Source organism: Melanerpes formicivorus, unplaced genomic scaffold (assembly GCF_026170545.1).
Source record: "Melanerpes formicivorus ecotype bairdi unplaced genomic scaffold, bMelFor1.0.p_v2 SCAF_19, whole genome shotgun sequence".
NCBI classification, from domain to species: domain Eukaryota; kingdom Metazoa; phylum Chordata; class Aves; order Piciformes; family Picidae; genus Melanerpes; species Melanerpes formicivorus.
Window position 1 is genome coordinate 11873471 of NW_027142371.1, and position 5000 is coordinate 11878470.

Consider the following 5000-nt stretch of genomic DNA (forward strand, 5'->3'; position numbering starts at 1 on the left):
TAATGGTAGGACTTGATAATCTTAGAGGTCTTTTTGCAATCCAAACAATTCTAGAATTGTATTTTATTTTGTTAAAGAGCAGCTATTGATCAGTCCCCTCTGATTTTTCCCACAAGACTGGCATGGATTTAATCTGCATCCTTCACTGGTGTAGTGACTTGGTGGAAGGACAAAGTAGGACTGAGGAGGGAACAAAAGAGGGATGGTCAGAAACAGGGGTTGGTAAAAGCTCCTAGCATCATGGCAGAATGGAAATGAGCTGGGGAAGCTGGAGAAATGGTACAGATGGAGCCCAGGAGGGGGCTGAGCCAGAGGACATCCTCAAACCCACCTCCAACAGCCCCTGAAAGGCACAGTTCCCCAGGGACAGGAAGGAAAAAGCCAGAGCAGAAAGGTAACATTATTTTTTTTCATCAGCTTGTATGAAAGACATGGGCTCATACAAGAGACATCAGCTTAAAGGAGACCTTTAGCATTAACATTTTCAAACAACAGTTGGTCTTTCCTTTCCATGCTAATTACAGCCTTTCCGAAGGACCAGGGCAGGGGCTCCTGTCACCCCGTGTGTCCCAGGGCTGGGCAAGGCTCTCTCACACAGCACTCTGCAATTTCAACATAAAATAGCATAATTAATTTAAACATAATAGCTACAATTTTCAAGAGGACCAACAGGAAAAGCTAGAGGATTAAGGCTCTTTTCCCACTTGTGGCCAGAAGTTTCCAGGCTTTAGCTGCTGAGAAGCCTGGTAGTGCTGAGCTTCACGGTGAGGTGCTCTGAAGATTGGGTGCTTTTACCTGCTGTTGCTTCTTGAAGGGGAAAATGAGTGGCTTTGATCTAAATCACCCAGTCTCACCGTTGATAATGCTTTTAAGCTAAGCAGTGGCTTTCCCTTTAAATCACACCTAGCAGGTAAAGCAGCATCTTTCAGCGCCTGGATATTTTTCAGCGTCAGTTTTTAATCCAAGGATGCTTGACTGGCTGCTCCATAGCGTAACAAAGCTCTTAGATACATCCACAGGCAAATCTGCCAGGGGAGTTTAATCAGCAAAAGATGCTTGACACATTGATATTTTGATCTTTGGGATTTCTGTGAACACTTCTGAGCTCTTCCTTTTTTTTTTTCCTTCTCTGACCATTTGGAACATCACCATCAGTGAGCCTCCTTCACACCCAGATTGCTCTACAACTAATTACTGCCCAATAGCAAAATGCTGACCTTAAATTAACAGCAAAGACCTCTGTAAAACTGACAGAGGATGATTTCAATTCAGAGAATAACAAAATTTCTACTATTTCTGCTTCATCCTTAATGTTTCTTTTCTTGAATGTCTGAAATACCCTTTTTTTTTTCACCTGTTTATAGACACCACTACCCCTGCCACCACCTTCTGTGATACAAAATCCCAGAATCCCAGCATGGTGGGGGGTGGAAGGCACCTCTGGAGGTCACTGAGTCCAATCCTACCAAAGCAGGGTTCGTCCAGAGGAAGTTATCCAGGATCACAGCATCCAGGAGGGTTTGGAGCCTTTCCAGAGAAGGGGACTCCACAACCTCTCTCTGAGCAGCCTGCTCTAGGGCTACAGCACCTTCACTGCAAAGTTCTTCTTGTGTGTAGGTGGAAATACAGCACTTACTTTTGTGATTACTTCCATAGATGATCATAGAATCATAGCATCAGAAACCTTTGAGATCATCAAGTGCATCCACTCACCTAGAGCCTGCAATCCCACTACTACTCCTGAACCACTAGCACTAAACCACATCCCTCAGGACCACATCCATGCATCTTTTAAATACCTCCAGGGATGGTGACTCCACCACCTCCTCTGAGCAGCCTGTTCTGTGATCAAGAAAGAAGACTGAAAACAGGAGCTGCTGGAAAGCAGTGGAAAAAAGCCTTTAAAATTTACATTTTAGCTGTAATTTATATAACTTAATTGTCTTTTAACACAAGTGAGAGTCACAACAGGAATAAAATGTGATGTAAGCAGCATTGTGAGGCTGCAAAATTCCAGCAGAGCTTTCAAGGTCAGGTAAAGCACCTGGTGTAGGAAGCTAGAAAAGATCAGCACAGGAGGAAAATCAGGAAGGCTGAATTTTCCCTTGCTCTCTTTCTCCCTCTGGTATGAGATTGTCAGGTGGCAGCTCATGTGAGCAAGGCATTAACTTCCAGAGGCCTTTAATAACGGCCCTGCAGTGATCTTGGAAACGCTAAGAGGGCCAATTTTGCAGTCTAGGGTGTTTGAATCAGTAGCTTTTCATTTTGCAGTTGAGGCATAAATAGCCATTGTATCTGCTGAAATTATTTTGATCAACTTATGCATTCACCAAGTGGTGTCACTACCACCATCGCAGTGCTGGAGGAGCTCAGATTCGAGGAACTTGACAGGATAATTAAGTATGAAAGCAGACTGGATTTAGCAGGACCCCAGTGAGTCAACAATCCTGATTGTTTCATCATCTTGGCTTTGTGCTGTTCATATCTTATCAGATTAGATAACAATCTGGTATAGCTACGAGTTGAATTACCATGTTGAACTGCACAGTTTAGACCACATGAAAAACATCAATACACATTTAAATAAACCCATTTTCAAACTCAGATAAGAAATGGCCAGCCTCTACAAATCAAAGGCATATCCTCAGGCTAAAATAAAGAGTGGTCTGATTACCTATTCAGTTATATCAAAGTGCAACCATCAAATGCTGGTGCCAGTATAACGCGAAGGGTCTTCTTATAGCAGAGCAGTAATGCAGCTGCCTCGTGGTGGCAAATTTCAGAGCCAAAATTCATAAGCAGTGAATCTCAAAGGTGAGGAAAGCATGTGTCCAGGTAGCTCCCATAGAACTTAATGCTTTCATCATCTCAGAGCCTCCTCTTCCTCCATGTCCCTCCTTGCAGGCACTCACAGAGCTGTTCTCAGCCTCCAGTGCAGAAGCCCAGAAGGTCTTGAGGCAGCATGCCCCCTCCTTTCTAACACCTCCATTGCCATCCCTGGACACAGAGTCTCTATTATCAGCCCATGGACACAGCACCTCTTGTCCTTCCCACCCTGTCTTTCCAAAATGACCTATGTGTCTCCAGAAGTCCCATTTTACAGGCTTTTCCATTTCAGACTCCCCACCCTTTCCCCACAGCCACCTGCAGTAGCAGGAGGTCTGGTGTGGCCTCCAGGGCTGTGGCACCTGTAGGAGCTTTTCCTGCCTCATCTCTGGGGAAGGAGCAGTAGATGGCAGACTTGAAGGATCTGGCCAGCATGTGAGGGCACACAGATAGAATAGAATAGAATAGAATAGAATAGAATAGAATAGAATAGAATAGAATAGAATAGAATAGAATAGAATAGACCAGGTTGGAAGAGACCTTCGAGATCATCATGTCCAACCCATCAACCAATCCGACCCACCTAAACAACTAACCCATGGCACCAAGCACCCCATCAAGTCTCCTCCTGAACACCTCCAATGATGGTGACTCCACCACCTCCCCGGGCAGCCCATTCCAATGGCCAATCACTCTCTCTGTCTTCTTGGATACCTTCTGCTCTTCCCTTTTCTTCATTTCTTGTCTGTAATGTTATGAAAAACAGAGTTTCTGCTTGCACAAAGGCCTGCTGTCCTGCCTTTAAATGGCTCTCATTTTAAGGGGGTCTCTCTCTTTCTCCCTTAGCCTCTCTTTCTGAAAAACTTAAACCACAAATCTCCATCAGTTTGATCTCACAATCTCATATTCCCCAATGCCATGGCACACATAATGTCTTCTCTTTAACAGGGGATGGAGGAGTTGAAGGGCCATGCTGTTCCATCAGACTCACGCTACTAGGAAATGTATTAATGGAAATTAAATTATTCCTGATTTGTCCTGGGTTGAGAAGAGAATTAAGCCTTGAGATGTCAGTCTGAGATGAATATGTGTCCCTCTTAATTACAGTCATGGTTTCTACCACCCTGCCAGATCCTGATACCACAGAAAAGCTGAGTGAAATTCTGCATTAAGAGCCCTATTGCTGGGAATTAATTGTGGAATCACAGGATTGTTTTGGTTGGAAAAGAACTCTAAGATCTTCAAGTCCAACCATTGACTTAAGACCACCATGGCCATTAAACCATGCCCCAAACTGTCATGTTTCTTGAACATGTCCAGGGATGGTGACACCACCACCTCCCTGTGCAGCCTGTTCCAATGCCTGACCACTCTTTCAGTAAAGAAATTTTTCCTTATATTCAAACTAAACCTTCCCTGGCACAATTTCAGGCCATTGCCTCTCATTGTGTCACATGATACTAGAGGAAGGAAACCATCTCCCACCTCGCTACAACCTCGTTTCAAGTACCTGTACGGAGCAATGATGTCTCCCTTCAGCATCCTCTTCTCCAGGCTGAACAATTTTAATCTAAATCAAAATTAAACAAGACTCAATTTCCTTCAAGTCTCACCAATCATTCCCTTTCCTTCCCTCGCCTTCTCCTGCCCCTCCACATTATCCTCTGATCTTTTATGCAGCTATTTGCAAACTAACCATTAGTTGTCAGTCTCCAGCCATACATGGCTGAGCCGGCAGCTGGAGGAGCCCACGGCTGCTCAGACTCCTGTGTGGCCACCAACGTGGTCACAGGAAGGTGGGAAGCCCTCATAAGGACACACATGGCCCACTGAAACAGAGACCCACGATCATTAATCAAGAATAGCTGGAAATAACCCAGTGACAACCTCAGACCTGAGCCCTTCTCTTCCTGCTCCACTTCCAGCTTAACAGCAGCCAGCTGCTGGGCAGCAGAGCCCAAGATGAGCTGATTTCCAGCTGTGGCACCCAAAGCCATCACAGGGTTGCTTAGGCTGGAGAAGAGGAGGCTCAGAAGAGACCTTTTTGCTGTCTACAACTACCTGAAGGGAGGTTGTAGCCAGGTGGGGGCTTGGTCTCTTCTCCCAGGCAACCAGCAGCAGAACAAGAGGACACAGTCTCAAGCTGCACCAAGGGAGGTTTTAGGCTGGAGGTG